Raw genomic sequence first — 24,404 nt, forward strand, 5'->3', positions numbered from 1 at the left:
TATCTACCAAAATTAGAATGCATAGCAGCGAGTGTCTTTTACAATTCTGCTATTGAATGTAAATACGTGAAAGCTATTTTCAAACATTCCTTGGTTGAACAACTAAATGGGTAAAAATAGTTTGAATAAGTGACATGATGGTTGCTTTGTAACATGTGCGTGGGTAACTAATACGAAATAACAATAACATTTTACTTGCCACATATAGCAGTTCCCTTCTGACTATGATAAGATCAGCTAAAATGGATGATGCGGGAGCAAATGATTCATGTCCTCTAGATAGCTCTGATTCTTTTGTCTTTCAGCAAACTATGATTGAATGAAAATAATTCACTAAATTTGTGCGCTGATATCATTTTACGAAACACAAGAAAATAAACGATAGTGGACTGTTGTTGTGCTACGGGATTGTACGGTTTTGGAAGAAAGGTAAAATGTATGTTATTGTTCACGTGACTGCTTACTTAATATGTATTTGTATCTCTGTTTTTTATTTGAATTATGAAAACTGAATTTTTTTTAATATATTCTTCATAATTATGTATGCTAATCTAAAGATGTAAAAATTTGTCTAGAAATCTTTTTGAAATTGATAAAAATGTTAACTTATATCATTGTAATTATATAATTATACTCAAACTTATTCACTATATGCTCTTTTCTAACAATATACTGCAAAAATAATGACGATGGACTTTGTAAAATGTATTCCCGGGTGTTGATTTCGGTTATCGACTTTATGAATTATTTGAAAGAATTCCACTGAGAATATTGTTTACATGATGGGGCCGAAAATATTTTGATTTCGAGATTTCTATACGGTTTAAAAAGTTCTATACATATAACTTGTGTACCAATTTCAGAACATTTACTCGTCCAGTGTTTTAATTTGCAAAATAACCTTGAATAAAGTGTAGCTTTTTAAAGATATACTTGTTCAAATTTGATATTAGAAAATATTGTTATTGCTACGCAGTCTCTTTGTAAATATGAAATAAACATATTTTGACTTTACACTAGAAGATAAGTTATGTTTAAAAGTCTACATACCATAGGGACGTCACAATATGAATATATAGTATCATTAAAAGTTTTTTTAGAAAGACAAACTTTATTTGGCCTTAAATAAGGAACGCATCTTCCAATACATAATTTATTTAATCTTTTATTCAAATAAGAATATTCAGTAAGAATTTCATAGATTTCAATACATTTCTGCGATTAAAATAGGATGAACATAGTATATCTTTAATTACTTTGAATTGATTTCTGGGCGTTTTATTCTTTATTATCTTCCAGATATTTTACCGATATAAGAGCAAGATCTGTGCATTTCAAATTTTATGTTTTTAGCCTTTTTAACCCCAGAGAAGCTCCATTTGCTAATTTACTGAAATGTTCTGTGTATCGCACCTGACAAAAAACAAACATATATTTTTTGAAACTTATTTATTAGGCGAAATATTTAACAATTTATTAATTTACATTCATAATAGTTCATATTTGTATCATGATATCTAAATGATGGCTACCTAGAGACAGACCTTTCAATTCCCTAAAATCTAGTCATAAATGTATAGATATATATATTAGTTGCAACACATATGTAGTCATGTTAAAAAAATAATTTTTATATATCAGTCAATTTATATATGCAGTAGCTTTTAATGTCAAATTTGATATTTGTTTTACAGAGGATTTTTATGCATTTTATACATTTTTGTACATAAAAATTGAAGTTTCAAAAGATGTATTTATGTACAAAGAAATATATATGAATGTTCCTGTTTATTCATTTTATTTTAGTTAAAAGAGTATCTATTTTAAGGTCAATAGTTAGAATTGCAACAGTAGTGATATGTTGATTTTAATATAAAATAATTATGTTGAAAATGTAAGGACTTTTTAGATTTAATATTATGTAAAGGAGTATACATGGAAAAGTTCACTCAACGTTATTGGCAAGATGAAATATTTCAAAATGTAATTATTTATTCCGTACATTTATTGAAGTAGTATTATTTAGAAGCATCAATGGCATTTCTGGTGAAATGTTGGAATTGATATAATATAAATTCAGATTATATTCACATGATATCAATTTCATCATTTCACTTTTTAAATGTTGAAAATGATATAATATATTAAATCTAAATTAAATCTATAAACCGGTAAGTAATAGAAAGAGCACCGAAACACGAGGCTATCTGATTTGTACGATGTTTGTATCAAACATAAAAACACGTTCCCTGCTATCACAATATGAAACCCCGGGAAAAAGTAACCAATGAACGAGCATCTGAATATGATATTTCTGTCGCTTTCCCTTTCTCTTCCGTCACAATATGTAAACCCCAGCAAAAATGAACAAGTCAATGTACATGCTCTGGAGTGCGGGTAACTAACATGTGCACTCCAGTTAACGCACTGTACGTGTATATGTATACGATTTAACTTTGACACATTTTCAACAGAAAAGTCCCCAAACTATGATACAATATGTATTTCAGCATTTCACTAGAATTGTCATTATACTTTTCTTTCAATAAAACGGTGTAAGCTATCTATTGCAATCCAAATTGTTATGCATGTAATTAATTCAACATCTTGTTCTGAATGTTATACTGTTACGGTTTATGTTTTTGCCCAAAATTAAAAAGTATACCATAATGTGCTTATGTGCATGAATAATCTTACGGAAAAAATGTTACATGTCAAAATAAGTTAAAACGACAAATGGCATGTATTGAATGTTACAAAACCTCTATACCGCATTGTTGTTATATTCTCAGTTTGCAATGCAATACATTAAATATATATTATTTTCCTTTCAGATGAGAGGTATTGCAAGAATCTTCATATTGATCGTTATGGTAACTTTCTTAAAGCATATATCATGCCAGTGCTCTTGTAGACTAAGTGTTGAAAATCTAACACACACATCTTACGAAGGTGATCGAGCTTACACAAGAAAACTTTATTATAATGTTTGCGTTTCGGAATATGAACCAATGGTCTACAATGAAATCCGTCAGGTATCTGCCATTTTGGAGTCCATGCAATGCTGTTGTCGGGCCTATTGGAGTAGAGAAGTATGTCTTAAGTTTAATGGGTCTTTTTTATTGTATCCCTCAACAGGTAAACCTAAGAAACAGTTATGTGACCTTAAAAGTGTATATGTAGATCTGTATATGTACAGTTTACAAACAAAACAACAAACAAACAAGCAAGCAAGCAACAAAGGAACAAAATCTCAAATTTGTGTTTTGCAAATTATTTTTATTAGACCACTCTTTCAGACAATCTATTAAATTTGAAAAAAAAATACATTTTTGGATTGCGTTGCTTTCGTTAATCGCTCACAACTTACTATCAAACGCATTATTTGATGTGTATTTTGTTTTAATTTCCTAATACTAAAGACATCTTAAACACCCATTTAGCTTAAAAATGTTTTTGTTTGTATTGTTTTTAAAACTTTTTAAGTGATCTGTTTAGTTTCAAAAACGTTAAACATTGGCTACATACCTGTTCCATCTTTTGTCTCTTTTGCGTTTAAGACATTGTCCACTTATAGCGATTACGTATTAAATACGAAATACAACTTCGTTAATATTGTTGAACCTTTATCCCAAAATATTGCTCATTCAACGATTTTTTTCATCAGGTGATGAGCATCTGTCATGTTCTTCATCCATTATTACAACATCATTAAACACATATTTGCCATTTCTACAGAAGTTAGAATTTATTCTTTACCGAGTTCCTTTAAAAAATCATTATATGGGAGATAATGAATGTTAACAGTATGTATTTTAGAGTTATCGTCAAAAGTCAAAAACGTCCGTAGCTATTCTATCAGAATGGATAAGTTATTGAAAAAATATAAAAAGATCAATACAATCATACCAAAATATACATGTATGTCATAATGACAACCGATGTAGCGCTTTCATTACACAACATGCAAGGTGCAATTTTTGTCTTAGATTTCCATCATTTGCTTTCAAATAATCGCAAAATCATGTAGTCTACTGTACATTGTAAAACCCTAAATTTTATTTTATTACTTCACAACAATTCATATGATTATTTTATTCTGTTCTTACTATTTTCTCTCTCTAGATAGATAGATAGATTTATTTCGGCAAAGGAAGCATATACATAATTAACAATATAACATAGGATAAAAAAATGAGCATTATTAAATACTATATCACATACGAGTAAAACTATGACATGCTCACCAAAACCAAGGATAACACAAAAAAGGACAAAAAAGCTCTTATTTCCATTTTGGTCCTTTGTATTGGCGGCATGACATAGAGAGGCAAACCTAAATATAATCATGTTTAAAAATACTAATAAATCATAAAAATGTATATCACAGTCAAATCTTGAGTTAATGATACTCCTGTTTACAGCTAGGATTCAAAACACATTACTAAAATTGTAATAAGATAAATAGCAGACAATTAAAATCCTGAGCCGAAATATGTAAAAACATGTTTAAAAGTTTTCTCTCTCTCTCTCTCTCATTTCAGCGTGTCAATTCGGGCGGAGGTACAATCTTTATCAATACAGCAGTCTTTTGTCAAAACATTCCATGCAGTGCCTTTATGCCACTTGAAGCCGCTATGTTGGTTGACAATTGACAATAAATGCAAATGAATTAAAAGTAGATAAAGGAAACAAAACAGATTTAGGAAAACAACTACTACAACGATTAGTAAAATAGAAAACTGGAATGCCTTCCGCGTTGTTTTTATTTCAACTTCCACTATTTAAAAGAAAAACATCACTTATCATTATTAATATTGCAAATAGATGTTGCGTTCTGTCGATTTATCAGCCTTTTCTTGTAGCTCAGTTATATCTAAATATCTTTATAATGTTGCAAGACGCTCTTAAACAGTAATGCCCTTCATCAGCAGGAACTATCCATTTTATATGAACCTATTGTCATAAAAAATAATAATCCGACATAACAGCCGTATCTTCACAATAAAACCAGAAACGTATTAAGTGGACAACACATCTTGAAAATAATTTACTTCTTATGTATCAGCACGATCATGCTCATTCTATATATAATACTATTTACTGAAGTGGTGCATCAACAACGTATCACCAGCAATGACGAAATATATAATTTCATCTAGGTTTAGTGTCGAGTTTACATATTTTCCGTATGTAGCAAAGATGTCTATATTTTAGTTGCTGAGCCATAATTGCTTCTTACGCTGTGAAACATTTTTGCTTTTTAAACTGTTTAGCATAATTTCTGCTTAAGCTGTGAAACATTATTGTTTCTTAAACTGTTTAGCATAATTTCTGCTTAAGCTGTGAAGCATAATTGTTGCTTATACTGTGAATATTTGCTTATTAAACTGTTAAGGTTAATTGCTTCTTTAGCAGTGAAGCATAATTGCGGGTTAAATTTTAAAGCATTATTGCTGCTTAAGCTATAAATCATAATGGTTGTAATTATTCTCTAACAGACTCAAATTAAACCGATTATGCACATATCTCCTATTTGTTAGATTTCATTGCCTTTGAGTCATTTCTGTTCACATATTTTTATGCTCCTTATATCAGATTAAATTGATGTATAAAATCGGAAAAAAAGTTTTTGTCCTCAAGTCATCTCAGTGTTTTTATATCGGACACATTGATTCCATTACTTTAAGTTAAGTGTTGGAAGTTGATAGCGTTTAATACGTCGGTGCAAAGGAGTGTATAAGACAATGCAAATTTTATTATATTTCCTTTACTAAATCGGCACTTTGAAACAGAGTCTATTATCTTCTCCTAAATATTTCGTCTAATTTCTAGCAAGAATCCCACTCACTGAAATCTTCCGAGATGTTCTTGTATCAGATATCATGGACAAATTTCAACGCGAGTTGTACGTAATTCTGTTATTTTCTTAGACTTAGAGTAAAGTACCCTCTGGTTATCTAAAACAGACAATGACATTTTTCAATATTTTCATTCATCGTTTATATTTACAGAATCTTTCAATATTACCCACTGTTTTTTGTTGTTGTTTTTTTTTGTTTTGTTTTTTCCATAAAAATAGTATATAGAAGTAAATAAAACATTTATATTATAGTATCAGTTCCTTGTAATAATGTATTTATTGTAATATTTGAATAAAAAAATGAATATAATGAAAGTATGACATCTGTCATGCAATTGTTTTATTGTTTTCATGCAATATTATGGTTTTATTACATGTCAAAAGAAAAAGCTATTTAACAAGACGTTTGATAAACACAAAGTTCCCTTTATACTTTCCATTTTACTTTAAAAATCTATATTTTTATATTGAAAACCCGAAATCTGAAATTGGACTGTTCCTGATCGAAAGAATGGGTCATTTATTACAAAAAAAAATAGCAAGTTAAGAGTAGACAACTATTGTATACAATCATGCAAGTTGCAAAATTAACAATGTTCGCATAGACAGATATATAATGTTTTCGTGGTCTTTTACATTTTGTAACTTACTGGTTTATCTTTTTAAAAACTGAACAATAAAACATCGTTAAAACCGAGTTATCTAAATATACCCAAAATAGATATGCAGGCATCTGCGAGGAGTTTGCCGTCTCCAGAGTTTTTGTATGATTTTGTCTATGGCAAGTTAAACGATGTAATGTACAATGTATACATTTATATGTTGAATAGTTTCAAGTGTATTCATTGAATATCTCTTTTGTATCAATTTATATGCAATATGAGGGTTGTCTAAAAACTTCGTGCACTACAGTTATTGTCGTGAGAGTTATTGATAAAAAGGCATGAATTATATATCACTTGAAGGTGAAATTTGTCTTAAATAAGAAAACAAAAGAAAAATCTGTGTAACCAGCGTGTCGTGGAAAAGAATCATCATACAGTAACCTTAGTAACGTAATACCTGCGCACGACAAAAAAAGGTTAGTTCATTACTTTGATTGTCTTAATTGTTGTTGCTTTGTGTTTAAAGTAGCATTTGCTTTTTATGTCATAACTTGTTATACTGTCACTAGAGGAATGGCTGATGCAAAGTATTTTGTAATTTTTATTTTCATTGTTATTATGCAACCTACATGCAACATATTCCACCAGTATATGAATATATTGGACAACCCTGCACATGCGCCGGCATTACGGACTGACGTCTGTCTGATCGGTTGTCATCGTCTACCGACCCTCTCCCTTCTACAGAGTGCTTGTGCCATTTATAAACCAGCCTTTGTGACACTAAACTGGTACCGCTTGCCCTTTTAAATTCTTTGTAGGTATCTGTTGGTGTTTTACTAATAATTGCGCAAAATTTAATGATCGTCCATATTTCAAGACGTTTAGCGACTGACATTTTCATGCTATGACAGTATTGACAACCACACGGAAATATTTGTTCACGGCTGTTACAATATGGTAAATGACATTATTTTTTCTAGTGACTTCAGGAATACGTATACACACTTTTCCCTGAATTTTGACGTTTAAATGTAATGTTTAAAGGATTCTGTGATGCATTAAATTAATAAACTAACCCAAATTTTTGCCGTGCGGCGGTATTACGTTACTAAGGTAACGGTATCATATGACGATTCTTTTTCAGGACACGTCGGTTACATGGCTTTTTCTTTTGTTTTTTATTTTAGACAGATTTCCCCTTCAAGTGATGTATAATTCATGCCTTTTTATCAATAACTCTCACGACAATAACTGTAGTGCACGAATTTTTTGGACAACCCTCGTATACGCATTTGTATCGATAATTTTCTCTTGTATTCAATATGTTTTATTTGTACTGAAACAGAAAAAGATAAAATTATGTTCTTAACTTATCTTGATTGCTATAAAGAATACTAGTAATTAAGTGTTCAGTGGTATTATATCCTGTATGACCAATAAAAGTAAATTTGCCGCTGCAAAGTCTGATAAGTCGTTTCTTTATTACCGACTGACACTGACTCTGTCTTAAAATATTATACTTGAAAAGTGTCAGGATTTTGTGTTTATATGGTTTTGTTATTATAAGTGTTACAAATATTTACAAAATGGGAGCAACCTAAACAGCATTGAACACAAACATTTTGTTAGATGAAACAGGGGAACTTACAGTCTGTTCTGTGAAGAAACGGTACAAATATTATTATTGTTTGCCGTAGTATCTCTGCAGGATATGAAAACAGTCGCTAGCTAATCTGCCATGTTGATTCTCCTCAACCTACTAAATCATTCTTAGCAAAGGAAATATATAAACAATTCATGAAATGCGATTATACAATATAACAGTAAAACACTTATAATTATTTCAATATAAATATGTTCACAATTGAAATACAAATGAATTATGTAAAGAACTACAAATACGATTTGTTAGAAAAATAATAGAATTTATATTAAATTGATCAGCTAAGCTGAGAACAAAAAAAATGCGGCTTGTTTAAATATTACATTCTGCTTAAGCCGGTGCTGGCGGGCTTGAACGGTACCTTTTACTTTTTAGTACAGTCCATGAACAGGCTCAATAAAAAACCCACCCTGCGCTATTTTCAGTTTTGTCGTTTTTGGCGATCTTGGGGAATTATTTTTTCTCTGCGTTTATATTAATATGCTTGAATTGGAAACTAATTAAATCAATTTAAATTCTGACAAGAAAACTACGCCCGCAGGTACACACTAACATGAAAAGAAACATGTATGAACGGATTTAATCACGCGAGCACCCGCCACTTTGCATCGTTTTTTAACATGCGTGACTCAGGGCGCCATGAAAAAATAGCTTTTTGCAAAGACGGCCCTAATTTTTTCATTATCAAATCATTATCTGACAAAAACAATGGCACCAATGTGTTAAAAGCATGTCAAAATGGTTTCTGTATGCAAAATCAGATAGCGGAACGCGAAATTACCCAAATCATACAAATATGTTAATGCAAGAATAATGTCAATGCGCCTTTTCCGCTCATTTACATCTGCAGTAGCTTCGGACTTATAAAATCCTTTGTTGATTCTGACTTCAAATGCGTGCTTGTGCTTCTGCAAATATCAATGCCCGTAAACCGTAATGTGATATTAAGGCTGAGATGTGATCACATTCGGCAGTTTTTCTTCAAACCTGTTTCATGAAATATAAATTTGATTTCATTTGAATACCATTTTGTTGAGTATAAGATATTTTTAAAAAATGATTAATACCATTTGAGTTGAAATAGGATATCAAAGCCCATTAAGTGCTTTTGATTCATTAATAGAGAAAAGATTCGCAATTCAGATTGCCGTTAACGATTATTATCATACAACCAGATAAGTCTTTATCTGCTACAGGATTGTTCTTTCATTTCGAAAACCCTAGGCATGATTATATTACACCAGTCCGTGTACTGTAGAAAAGGTCACCAAATCAATTTCGAGCCATAGAAAAATTATACAAAAGCAGTGAATAAATATTATCCATTATCGCATTGTCACGATATTCACCAAACTGAAATGAAATACAGTAACTGATGCATTTAAATAGAAGTGTTAGAGAGGGTGCTTTGATTGTGAACTATCAATTAGATCATCTAATATCGAAAGCTTACACTAAATAAACAATGTGTTATCCAAGCAATATAATCAAAGTCAAATGACATAACGGTAACTCCTTTGGAGAAGTGGTATTTTGTCTGAAGTTTCATAACTATGGATTAGTTGAGAAAAATTGTGTCAAAAGTAACAATATTGAAGGTTTTGCAATGAGAAGTGACTTATAAACTTCGTAAGAGTTTTGGTTACTGTTATTTTTTCACTTATCTTTACCAAATGTATATTAAAAGAGGTATGGCCTTTCTATTTAATGCATGTTCAAAGCATACTTAGTGTTCATAAAGTTCAACCTTTAACAGTTGGACAGTAAGTACACTTTCATTTTTATAGTATTTGACGATCCCATGTTCGACATTTCTTAATGTTTTTTGGTACTGTATTGTCTAAAATATCGTTTTCTGTCTTGCTTCGTCGGCCGCTTGCAGGTAATTTTCATGTCGATTTTTTTGTTTTCAAGTACTTTTGTTATGGTCATAAGAATATTTATGATCACCTGCGCTATATTAATTGCATCTTTTCAAGTTAGAATTAATGTCGCCTGGCAGAGGATCACTTTATTTACACTGTCGCGCAGAATATTGTGGGGGCTAAAGTGTAGTTGGACCATGCACCAGTAACAGGTTAAACTTCCTCAGTACAACCTTTTGTTGATAAACGTTCAAAGGCATTGTACCTCTTTGTTGTTATAGATGTTTTATTATTTTGTTCATTTTTAATTTTGCTATTTTTGATGTTTCATGGATTTTTTTTGTCTTCATCTTGTAATTTGTTCCTGTGATATCTGTTCTTGAATTGTTGTAATTGACAATTTGGTAACTTTTTGTCCATGGCTCGCGCGTGCGACCTTTTATATTTTCTTCTTTGTCCTGCTGGGTTCCTTGCAAATGATTATTGGCTGCACTTGTTTATGTTTATTTAACGGGCGTTCATAAAATATTTGCTTATTCGGTTTGGCTGAATCTCACCACCGCGACACCTGCTTAGTTTTTCGATAAATGCGGCTGCTACCTTATAAACGATAGTTTTACCTTTCTTGTGTTTTGTTTTTTAATGTTGTTGTTGTTGTTTTTCTTCTTCGGAAAAAGGTCATCAAAGCATAAATTTACACCATTTGTTTATACATTTGCACGAAACTTTTTTATGTTTCTTGCTCACAAATATTCCAAGCTCATTAAAATTAGATCTAGTTTGTCCTGCTTCAAAGACCCATTATGTCTCAAAAATCTATATATGTGTTTAAAAGTGTTTTAATCATGGCTTAAGAGCATATAAGATATTTCACATCCTTAAAAAAAGTTGCACTCAAAGAGAAGGGATATGTCATAAAGATAGCAAAATGTAAACACAGTAGTATTTTGACTTCCATACAAATGTTAATTTATTACGATTATATTGCAAACATGTTAATTAAAAGAAGTAAAAGGTTGTACGAAGGTTGTCCCAAAATATCGTAAATGAATATTTATTTGGAAACTAAAACACGATACCGGAAATTTCTGACGTAAAATAGGCCTTTAATCTTAAATCAATTGTAGCATCAAGGTTTGATCTAGAATTAAATGCACATTTTAAATATATACACTGATATTTAAAAACATATGTATTTCCAGAATTAAACCACTTCCATGAAAAGTCAGCAAATATAGCAGGAAAAAAATAGTTCCGTTTTTTTTCCAAATGATAAAAAATGAGAAATGAAATTTTATTAAATGGCTGATTTGTTAATGTTTTCCTTTGTAGTATTGATTCATATATAAATGCTTCGGAGAATGGTTGTATTTATAATGAGTATATCATATAGTTGAAATACAAATCTATTTCTCAGAAAGTTTTAAAAAACAAATGTTAAAAGTTTTATTTGAGCATTGTTTTATACAATTTTATTTTCTTTGAAATCATTGAAATAAAAAGTATTTTATATCTGAAAAATCTCCTTTGACTTTCGAATTACAATGGATAAAGTTGGTGAATGTTTGATAAATTCAGTACACTCAAGTGAGTATAATTATTTAAATTTTTTCTGTGCTGATTTACTTCATCTAAAACCAATGAAAGTGGTCGTTAGGAGTTTTACATTTTGCATTACATCTCATGAACAGACCCAATCAAACCGAGTCAGACCCAATCAAACCGAGTATGCCAATTATCACTTTTAAACTGCGCTTTCTATGCTCTCCAAGTTATTTCCAGTTTTCCCGTTTTTAAAGGTATAGTACTTTAAAAAATGTAAACTTTATAAAAAAATCTATAACATAAAAGAAGGACAACATTGATTTGTATTAAATATATTTTTAAAACTTGCAGAAACATAAAAATGAATTTCGTTTGTGTCTCGAATAACAACATAATTATGAGATATAAAAAATGAATACATCAACGTACGTTTAATTCATTGGTAAGTAGTCAGTTCCCGATTCCCCGACTCTTTCGAAGAAAATAATGATTGTTTCGGAAATGAACGCTTTTAAAATGTATATTTCTTGATAATTTGACACCAAGCCTGGGGATCATTTGATATATCATATTTTCAAATATAACTTAAAAATGAATTTATCTAATGTATGTGACCTAGACATTACACAACCTGGGTCACTATGGCATTAGAGAACTTGAGCTAAGTATATAAAGATTATTTCTTATTTCACTCTTTTAATGAGAAATTGTAGTTCTGTATATATTCTTGTAATTGCTTGACTACGAAATTTGCGTGATAAAACGGCTAAAAGGGTCGTAAACGAAGAGGTGTTTAATGGACTGTATTGTTTCATATATGTACATACAGACCTAAATTCTAACTGAGAGAGTTGTTAAAGGTTTTAAAATCTTTCTACTTAATCCGTACATTTTATTTCTCTAAATATACGTTTACAATAAAATGATATGTTTATAAAATAAACAAAATTGCTGAAACTAAGTTAGATTCCTGTACATGTTGACGCAGGAAAGTCTAGAGTTCAGCACCATGCAATTATAAGGAAAAAAAGTTTGAATGCAAATGAATGCATTTTTCATTTTCAAACAGTAATTGTTTTCAGAAAATTCTGTTGAATGATATTTGTATGAGGGAACATTCCGACCTTTTCTGGGCTTTTCACACATAATTGCATAATGGTGCCTGACCATGTTTGCTATTTATAAATACTCATTTATTAAATATTAAGAGTGGCCCCTAATCAATTCATTCAACAAGCATCGTAACGCTATAAATATGCTAAAACTGTATGCCACCTGAAGTCTCCCTCCACCAATAAAGCTGGACTGTCGCCATATGACTTTTACAGTGTTGGTACGACGTCAAACCCAACCAAAAATAAAATTGTTTTGATAAATCAGATCCTAATGTAATCAAAACATTTCAGATCAACTAATGTGCAGCATATATCTTAAGTGTTAAAACAATGTGGTTTGGAAAATTTGTGTCTAAAACGGATAATGGAAATTAAAATATCTCGATATAATGAAAAACCTCACGAGAGCATTACATGGGAAATTAACATAATATATATGTAGTGTTTTGACTCGATTGTTAAACAGATAAGTGGACTGAGTTGAAGACTTTTTATTATTTGTAATTCTGAATATCTTACACATCAAATGAAATAGATTTAGTTGGTTTTTTCCTATGTCGTTTATATCACGCCTCAGACGCTTCATATATATACATTCATACAGTGTTCGTGATAATACCTTCGACAAAACTTCCATTTTTTTCTTGAGAAAAAGTTACCGCGAATGTCTTGCAATTGGCAAATTATTGTTTTGTAATTGGCAAATTATTTGATACTTAGTTCATTAAGGTGCAGATATTCCTGATTTTTTTACATTTAATATATATTTCTGTAGTAAGTTTACTCTGAATTGTGACCCGTCAATCTCAGTTACATTAATATTATTGTTACAGTAAAGAAGACAAATGCGATTTAAAAATAACAACACCAATAATGTTGAATATTAGTCAAATAAAGGATTGTTTGAATAAAATTTTATAATGATAATACGTTGTAGTCTGTGAACTACGTCCTCTTTTAAAACAGTTTGTGACTCATGACGGTGCATGTTACTGGCAAACTTGTATTTGGTTTTCAATATTTTACTCGTATCTGTCAGTACTTTAATTAAAGACAACACTATTGCACTGAGAGAGTAAAATACTGTCAAACTATATATACAAATATTAATTATACCATAATGAAAACGAACAAACTGTTGCAAAGCAAATTAATACAAAAATAAAACAAACATTTTCGAAGTGGTTGTTTTTAAAAATAAAAAAGATCAACATATAAACATAATAAAATATCGTCCCGGAGTATGTTTTGGTCTTTGCTAAATAAAACACCCAGTAAGACAGTAATGAATCTTTCATTAGTTTGCTCTAAAAATAACTCGTTTCCTCTTATATTCAAGAAAAAAATCTTTATAGTCAGTAGTCATTTTTGCAAAAGGTTCATGTATATCGAAATACTTTTTCGAATTATTCACATGTTCCCATTTGTGTTTCCGATTAAATTTCATGATATCAATGAATTTTATTGCTGTACACTATGTTACATACTGTTATGAATTTGTCAATATTCGCCACTGTCACTAGCAAGCAATACTTCGACAATGATACGCTGTAATTAGGTCAGATTCATTTCCATCCATGCTCAGTCTCTGAAACGACAAGACACACAAAATTCAAATTTAAATGAATTCAAAACGACGTTGTATTGCTCAAGTTAATAAATATTACTTGTGTGCTTTCACTCATCTTCAATATTATCATTATCCAAAAATGACTAATCATAACTGCATTTTTACTATGTGTAATGAATTTGGGGTTTCACAGAAAAATACAGCCGATCTCTAGTGTAATGGTGTCGATGTATGTACTGTAAAACGTTTCAACAAAATGCAAAAATAACAAAATAATAGTGTTGGCACTTAAATAGTTTTGTACTTCATCGTGCTATTTCAAATTCTGGAAAATCCTACTTACCACTCTTCTCCAAAACCCCTGACAACAGCATGGTCCTACGTCGTATTGAGAGCTGCCCTCGTTGAACTGTACGACTGGGCTCATAGATATCATACAAATATTTCGATGAAGCAAATTTGTCCGTATTTGGTTTTCATGCCTTCTTGTATATTCTATATCTATTGTCTTCAACGAGCAAGAGCAGTTACATGAAACCTTGCATACCACCGCGACTATTAGCAGAAAACACCCAATATGTCGGCAATTCATCTGCAACAAACATACATAGAAATGTTATTTTGTTCTCTTTACTCGCATATATTTTACATTTCTTGATTTTAAAAAAGATATGTATCAATTAGTGAAGAAAGTCTGGTTAAGCTGTAAGGCATCTTTGCCGTTACACTACGCTTTCAATAAAAGAGAACTTTTCACACAAGCAATCACCACGACGTAATATTTAAAACATTTTTGTTTTAAGTTTATAATTTGTAACAATTTTGACTGACTTTAAATGATTTAAAATGCGCCTTGTATACTTACTTCATTACTTGATTATGCACTTTACATACATTCATAACAGTTTTAACACTTTATTCAAATTTAGATGCTGCTTTACGTCTTCCATTTATATCTTTTAAATGTTTGATTTCAGTCTGTTCGTGAGAGGCAACTGAAAGTATAACGTCTTGCCCCCTAGCACGGCTTATAGACTATTCAAACATAAAGTTTACTTTCCTTAAAGTAACATAGGTTAATATGAACTAAAACAAATATTAATAAATTATGGTCTTTATATTGAACACTTAATATAAATGATACATCATAATTTAACCAATCAGAGCATTTCTTTTTTAACACTACTTCGAATATCTTATAAAATATATTTACCTTTGTTCCATTATATTTAGGTAAAAAACCATCAGCAATAATGTGGAAAGTTATATTGTTTGTAAAAAAGAAGCAAACTAAGTTTAGCTTTTAAAAAATATTAACTCTAATAAATCAATATTTCGTTTTCGAAAAACTGTGTTTTCAAAGAGTTATCGGAGATTTAGTCTAATGACCATTTGGCTTCAACTAGAGATTGAGATGTGGTATTAGCAGTCGGTCACCTACGGCGAAATTGGTTATTACGTATTAGTTATCCAAGAGAGCCGGTTAGGCAGACCGACCACCGAATTATTTTTTATACACAGAAATGTGTTAAAAATGTCGATAAACTAAATAAATATATTTATTTGAAGGTGTTGAAGGAGTCGTTCTAGCATCTTTTGAGGTAAGATTGGCACATGACGGCAGGTAAATTATGTTTAAAACAATTGTTTATAACATATCAAACCAGATTTGTTACAATTCGTTTAGTGTAGTAATATATTTTATTCAGTTTGCTTGACACAATGATGTTTTATACAAATTATTTTCAACATCGATTGTTTAAGGACCGATTAACCCCCCCCCCCCAAAGTGATTTTTTACTTGTTCGCTTTCTCATGTTCAATGTAGCCTGTTCGTATTTCCTAAAATGAACTTATTGGCCGTATTGTGAACTATAATTTGTTTCTTTTGCCTTCGGGTATTTGTTCATTTATAGTGTTTTTGTTTTTTTGCATGGAAGTCTGAGAGAAGGGTTATCCCTTTGAGGCAATAAAACAAAACAAAATATCATGAACACTTTGTTTGCTACCTTTTTGACATATTATTGCATATTCATTGCTACATATACTTTTCTTTAAATCTGTTATTTGAACATAACTAACTTTTTGTCAATATTTTATTTAATAAAATACATTTATATGAGGCATTAATGATTGTCATTTAATAAAAAGGTATGCTAATGAAAGCAGAATGTTTATCTTTTCTTAGTTTGGAAATAAGAAACCTTCATCATTTTTCATGAATTAAATTTTCTTACAAACTCATTTGTCATATATTGCTATTTCCATCTTATCGTTTTATACTTCGATTTTTTCCTACTGCTTTTCAACTGTTTATTAGTAATTGCATTTTTTTGAAAACCATGATTATTGTTCATTTTTATTTATTATTTGAATGAATAAAAATTATAAAAAAAAACATTGAAAATAATGATTTTTTTACATTTATCATGACTATTTTTTTTAACATTCATAAATTGTAATATGTTATATCTAGACATTCAGGTAAATTGGCATAAAATATGATATGAACACATGATTATTATATATGAGACTGACAATTTCTGAAAGGTCATAAAAAAGTCGTTTAAGTACCGACAAAAATAATTTTATAAATTATCATGGACTTTATATACCGCAATGCAAAATTGGTAGAACATGCTCCTTGAATCAAATATAAGCTGTCTTTCCAGTTTTGAATACATGTTTATCTGGGATCTGGCAAAATGCTCTTTTATAGACGTATTTATAAAACATAATTTTAGAAACTAATAATCTTTACTTTTCATTATTTTGGTCTTTGATGTACTATTTAGCATTTAGGAAACCAATTACAAAATTCATTCCTTGACTTTTTTTAATATGAATATACAATTTCTCTTTAAAATTCAAATTTTTGACATATCTATTAGACTAAATATTGTTTCTATTCAGATTAACTGTGATAAATTGTATCCGCTATTTGGGGGGGGGGGGGGGTCGAAGGGGAGTACATGGTATTTAATAAATGTGTTTTTCTTCAACACATAGTATGGTATTATGGTATATTAACAGATACCAAACAAGAAAAATAATGACAATGTTAAATTCTTGCTTTTCCAGGCTTTTGCAATGAGACGGGTTATTTTTTTTTTGCAAAAAAAATCATTGTAGTTAACACGTAGTGTACATATGGATAATTCAAACTGAATATAATATTATGTAATTATATACAATACTTTCTGTTAATTGTCCATATTTCATTTCCATACAGAACGTTAACCCTTACCGATTAGTTGATAAGCCTTTGACACAGATTACAGAGCTAAGAAAGCTTGCAAATTCGTGAAGTCAAACAATTCTCTATACTATAAAATTTTGATATTGATATATGGGCAATCCCAAAAAATGGAAACCAGAACAAATGCATGTAAGAAATGTTGTAGGTTTGGGTATAAAAATAACAAAAAAACTATGTAAAGTGGTAAATATGCCTTTGAACGAGACATAGTGTGATTGCTATGGCCGTAGGCACTGCAAAATGCACATAAAAAGCAAGTCCATATTTTGAAGAGATAAGTATAAAGCTATGAATTCATATTTTAATGATAACGATGAATGTTAGTTTATTCAATGAAATTCAAAGTTAAATAATGATCAAATATATGTAAGTCAATTTAAAGAATATTTATTTCTTTTTCATAATAAGATAAGACACTTTTCTGAAACTAATATATTCACTTGGGAAATAGATTTTAAAAGTAATATAAAACAACATTACTACTCTATGAAAAAATACGAAATACAAATCTAAATAAAAACAATCAATTGCACGCTAAGTCCGCTTATTTGATGTGACTTTATGATTCTGGGTGCAGAGATCTGCCGAGGACGCGATTTTGCGCCATTGGCGCTAAAAAAATGAGAATGGCGCAGGAAAATCGGCAGCAAAGGGCCATGGGCGCATCTAAAATCTGTGCCAGACTTATAAGAAAACAAAACTGTCTGCTGGGTTATTTAGTCATCCAGTCAAAACTGGTACCAACAGCAACATGTTACCCATGCTCCTGTAATTACGCATATTCTTTAGTTTATCCATTCCCCTATAGCTTTTGTCCATGTTATCTACTTACCGCATTTCTTCTCATAATCCCTTTCCCACACAGATACTCATTTCTACTACCGTAAATTTAATCCAATAAAACAAACAAACAAATTATACAACTACTTAATATTTAAAATGATTATCGGTAACTGAAAAAAAAGTGTTGCTATTTTTAAGAAATGCTGTAAGTTACAGTATAATCTGACAGGTGTTCAACTTGATCAACCCTAAGGTCACTCAAGTTCACGCAAGTTTTGGCTGATGAAGTGTAAAAAAAGATGTATATTTCGTCATCAGAATGTTTGACAGGGTGATTAACCAATCAGAGAAACATTGTGCATGACTTTTTTCATGATCAAAAGGTCTGTCGGCAAATGTCTTTGATGTATGCTGTCTACACAGAGGCATACAAGGGGCAATAAAATTCGTCAATATACATTGGTAAGGGACATTTTGTGCAAAGTAGGAACAATTAAATGGATAATGCACAATATAAGACATTACAAGTAAGAACCAGCAATTATGTGAATAAATTTGCATATCAAATTTTTGAGCAGCCATTAAAAAAATATTTTCATTTTTGCCTGCAATTAATATTAGTTAGAAAGTTACCATGTAGGCATAATTTTTAATTATTGGTAAAGTACTGAATTATAAGTGAACCACTTGTCATAAAATATGATTTAAGTTTTATTACCGGGGAAATTCAATTACATGTATCTACAAACTTTTTAACAGTTATTTTGGTCAATGTTTACTTATTTTCCCCAAGGCCCATACTTTGGTAAAAATGGCCCATCATTTTCAGACCAAGTGGGCCCAGGGCCCAGTACTTTCAAATTCTTGGCAGATCTCTGTGGGTGTTGTCTGTGATTCTTTGTCAATATACATCGTTTTAACGCATTTTTCAGGTAGATCTGTTACTATGAGCTCCTTATTGGACATGTGACTTCCCGACAATGATATGCTGTCAGCGTGTAAGATTCACCATCGTCAAGCATAAGTAGCTGAAATGAAATAATAAAATGCAATGGCGTCTGTATCAGTAACTGACAATTGGTATAATGTAGACTATTATATCTTTCAGATACACTATGCCCATCATTGAATTAAATATCTTTATCATAGAAATTAATTGAAATATATGACATCCATACTGAATATGTCTAAAGAATAATAAATATTTATGGGAAGGTGCATTCTCTATTACTTATTCCTGTTTTTTGTTGTTTCTTTTTTATACAGTAAACTTCACTTATAGCGAACACGGTTATAGCGAACGTCCGGTTATAAGGAACAATTTATTTTGGCCCGAATTTTGCCCTTCTTTATTTAATATAAAAATATACGGTTATAGAGAACAGGTTTATAAAGAATTATTGCTTATAAGGAACTCATTTCTTAGTCCCAATTTAGTTAAAAGTGCATAAAATTACACTTTTATAACGAACTCCAAATATCGGCTATTCGTAAATAGATCCCGCATTTTCAACTTTCGTTGTCATTGGCACGGAATAAAACTCGCGGAATGTACCGTTTATTGTTGTATGTAATTCAATATATGAAAATGAATTTGTATAGAAGTATGTAATAGTTTTCTATTTAGGATATTTTTAGCTTGGGTTCTTGTCACAAAGATAAAACGGTAATTCCTTTTTTTCTATAATTTCTTTTCTTTAAAAGTTTGCTCGAGTAAAATAATCATCGGTTTTCAACATTATCACGCATGCTTGCAAACATAATCCATAGAAAACTACAAAGTATGCTTGATTGAAATGAAAAGAAATCTGTATATTATTAGTTAAAGTCACCCTTAAAATATGATAGAAGATATTCAATATTAAAGGAAGAAAAATGGAAAATTTTGTTTATTCTTATTCATTGAAAGAAAACGAAAAGCACAGTGCAGTAAGTTTAGAAAGAAAATATGATGTTTTATGAAAATTTGAGAAAGGGAGTAAAACTAAAACTGAAATAGCAAAGGATTTTCAAATTCTTAAATGTACGCTCTCGGGTATTGTGTCTAAAAAAGAAATAAATGTTTAATTGTATCATAGTTTGGAGACCTTTCTGTTGAAAATGTGTCAGGGTTAAATCGTATACATATACATGCACAGTGCGTTAACTGGAGTGCGGGTATTAGTTACCCGCACTCCAGAGCATGCCCATTGATTGGCTCATTTTTGCTGGGGTTTACATATTGTGACGGCAGTGAAAGTGAAATCGACAGAAATGTCATATTTAGATGCTCGTTCATTGGTTCATTTTTGCCGGGGTTTCATATTGTAACAACAGGGAACGTGTTTTTATGTTTGACTATGATACAAAAGAGAAAGAACACCAAAACACTCGGTAATCTGATTAATACTCGGGGGGCTACGCCCCCTCGTACAAATCAGATAACCTCGTGTTTCGGTGCTCCTTCTATTACTTATCTGTTTAATTATCCTTAATCAAATGCTCTTAAAAATGGCGGACGATGTTTAGCAATCAGTTCGTTATATGTAAATCCGTTCGCTATAAAAACTCATGATACAAGGAACTAATTCGCTATATGCTTACAAGGAACTCCGGATATAAGGAACAGATTTTGAATGTTCCAATGAGTTCGTTATAAGCGGAGTTTACTGTATACTGCGAGGTTGTTTTTTTTTAATGACACTATATCTTCATATTGTGTCTACCGTTAGTGAAGTCACACCATATTTATTTTATATCAACAAATATATTTTTCAGCATTTTTTTCATTATTTTCAAATTTTAAATCTGAGCATGGTATATCTTTAATGAGTATAAATCATGTAATAAGTTTGTGTTATTTACATGTAACAGAAGTGGACACTTGCTAAGCAAGGAGTCAACATTAGGTTGCAAAATTTGTGTAAATAGCACAAAACTAATGTAGATTATATGAATTAAATATTATTATTTAATTAAATTTATGTTGATTATAATAGTCAAAACAAAAGGTCAAGTTGTATTCACACATTAGCATATTAATGGTTTTCTTTAAATAGGAAGAAGAAACAGCTTCTAACTTGCACAATTTCTCTACATAAACTATTTACTATGTTTCTTTTTCATGCATTTTCCAATTTATCTACGTTTTATATGATGTTTTTGCAAGCACTGAATTAAAATATGTATGTTAAATTGTCTTGGCCATATTCATCCCACTTTGATAAAGGAAATAGATTATACGAAAATTGAAATTAAAACTCACTTCACGTCTCCAGAAACCTTGACAACAGCATGGTCCTACATCGGAAGAGGTCACGTGACCGTTATGATGTAAAACAGGGTCTACGGCCGCAACACAAACATTCGGATGGAGCAGATTCGTTCGCAGACGATTTCGATACCGTCTTGTATACTCTACATCGGTTGTTTTTAAAGAGCACGTGCATCTTCCTGACGTCATTTCTAATAACAGGATAGTCAACAGCACAACAACACTACAAAATTGTATTGATTTCATCTGAAAATTCAAAAACAATTGGTATTATATTTCATGTACATCAGAGAGAGTTTACGTAAAATCAATATAAAACAGTGTAACTTCTATTATAAACATTATACTTCTCCTTAATTATGTTGCTCGTATTTATTCTTTATTGCAAAGTTGCCAATAATGATAGCAATGATACATTATTGTAAATGTCTTCTTTTTCTCTCTCTCAATATTTCACGTTGATAAAGACATCTTCTTACATCTTCTTGTGCCATTCTTTTATCTGGTGGCAACGTTTAATGAGCCGACACTTTGTTGTAACTAACATTTTTTTGTAATTTGTTAATTAAATGAAAAGTTTTAAAGGAAATTTTAAGTAAAGAAAAAAAATAAATATATACATAATGAGTAATTAAAAAAGGTACACTTTTTATGCTAATTACATGCTATATATAAATAAATTCTTAATTTAGTTAACAAAACGTAATTAAACATTTTTAAACAGGTTTTTATACATCTTTGTCGTAAATAGAATAGAGGATACAACGTGTACTGCTAGAATGAGATAGATGATACTAATATATAAATTAATTAATTAGATGTTATTAATTAATTTGTTTCTTTATTTAAACATTAATTAATTAATTAATTGAATTTTATCAATTAATTAACTAAATTTTATCAATTCATTAATTCATTCATCTATATATTTATGTATTTATTTATTTTTTTATCTTTATTCTGTCCTACATGTTCAAAAATTACAAAGAATAGAAATTACATTATCACTGCTAGGCATTATGTTTAAACTCTGTTTATTGTATTCTATACTAGTTAAAATACATTTCTAATCTAAGAACTTATCTCATTAAATAATATATACAATGCATAAAGACAAAAACCTGAAACTATCTTCAACCCAACAAATAAAATTAAATTTTATTTTTCAGCATGGAAATAGGACTATCTGCGACAAGCTATAATAACTTGCAAGGAAGAGTAACATTATAAGAGCCAAAAAAGATTAAGTAGGATTTTCATTATTAAAAGAACACACACGCACACGCACACGCACACGCACACGCACACGCACACACACACACACACACACACACACATAAAAGAACAACGCATCGTGCCCAATTACACTTCAAGGTTTAAAGGCTAAAGAAGCCCTAAATCGTTTTCTCGATTTTTTGTTGTTGTCCAAAACGTAAGCCATATTTGCTGATCCTATTTTGAATTCAAGCTATCAATAAAGTTATACAGAATATTTAAGTATTTTGTATGGAGGACAAAATATCATTGTATTTAGATTATGATTTTTAAAAGGAATTTTTATCTTTTCCCCACGTTTATACTATTATTTTAGCATTGCTTATTTATATAAATTTTCTTTACTATAATCCTTGAGTATTTATAGGTTAAACATCAATAAGTAGAAAATATTTGTTAAGACTTAAAACCGTGCATTATTTCTTCCGTACCTTCTTTATATAATTATACAATTCAATATTATCGCACATCCTACGGAGGAGGATTAGTGCCAGGTGTATGTTTTTTATTTAACTCGAAATTTCGAGTTACTAACTCGAAATTTCGACTTACTTATCTCGAAATTTCGAGTACTAACTCGAAATTTCGACTTACTAACTCGAAATTTCGAGATACTAACTCGAAATTTCGACTTATTAACTCGAAATTTCGAGATACTAACTAAACGAGTTATTTATCTCGAAATTTAGACTTACTAACTCGAAATTTCGACTTACTAACTCGAAATTTCGACTTATTAACGTTACTAGAATGGCCAAATTTATGAGTTACCAAGAGTTTAGATAATATAAGATATAGTAGGGAGTGCGGTTGAACGTTGGAGATGGAGAAACGGGTGCCTGGACAAACTATTAAAGTTAAACTTAAACTTAGTAATGGCATGTACACGCCCGATCTAAAACAACACAAGGCTTCCTTTAATCTGTACGTTCAGGCGTTCTTCAGACGTTGTATTGTATCCCACCTGTTCGAACATATCTTTTCACTAATCATATGGGACATCTGAGGAAAGTATCGCGGAGTGGCCAAAATAGGGGTGCTGGGGCCTTTGTCAAATTTGTTGGACTGACTATATTTCTTGTAAAATCGGATGCTTTTATATTATTCTAAACATGTATATAACAAGTTCCACTTTTATCAATTTTTAAATATATAGTTTTACATGATAATAATACAAAACATTTAGTCTAAAATGAAGACTACTCGTCCGCTTTTATTAACATGATGTTTGCAATTACATAGGGGTTTATTGTTTATTTCAATTTGATTTATCTTAGAAAAAACTAACATGAAACGAATATGTGAAACTGTGACTTTTACCACATCACCCTTCAATTAATCGAATTAATGTTGTCAATTAACTATAAATGCAAATTGTGTCATGAATTAACGATTAAGATTATAATTTTAGAATATTGATAGTCGAAAATGTTAGATCGAATTTAGTGTATTAAACTTAAGCATAAATACTAATTCTAATAATCATGAGGAACTCATTTTCATTAATAAAGCATCAAGATAACCTAAAAGTCCTGCTTTTCTTGTTTTTACTTTCTTTCGTTTTTTTTTTTCGTTACTGCTATTCCATTTATGTTTTATAAATAC

The 24,404-nt window shown here is 30.3% G+C and overlaps 1 long non-coding RNA gene across 1 annotated transcript; it reads left to right on the top strand.

Annotated features, from left to right (window-relative positions):
- Nucleotides 1-305: 305 nt before the first annotated feature.
- On the top strand, nucleotides 306-4,845 carry LOC132724449 (uncharacterized). Its single transcript, XR_009624912.1, has 3 exons — nucleotides 306-429; nucleotides 2,835-3,092; nucleotides 4,545-4,845. It is a non-coding gene; the product is annotated as an uncharacterized LOC132724449 (long non-coding RNA).
- Nucleotides 4,846-24,404: the final 19,559 nt, after the last annotated feature.

The sequence above is a fragment of the Ruditapes philippinarum genome, unplaced genomic scaffold (genome assembly GCF_026571515.1).
Source record: "Ruditapes philippinarum isolate M1 unplaced genomic scaffold, ASM2657151v2 ctg176_1_1_1_1, whole genome shotgun sequence".
NCBI lineage: Eukaryota > Metazoa > Mollusca > Bivalvia > Venerida > Veneridae > Ruditapes > Ruditapes philippinarum.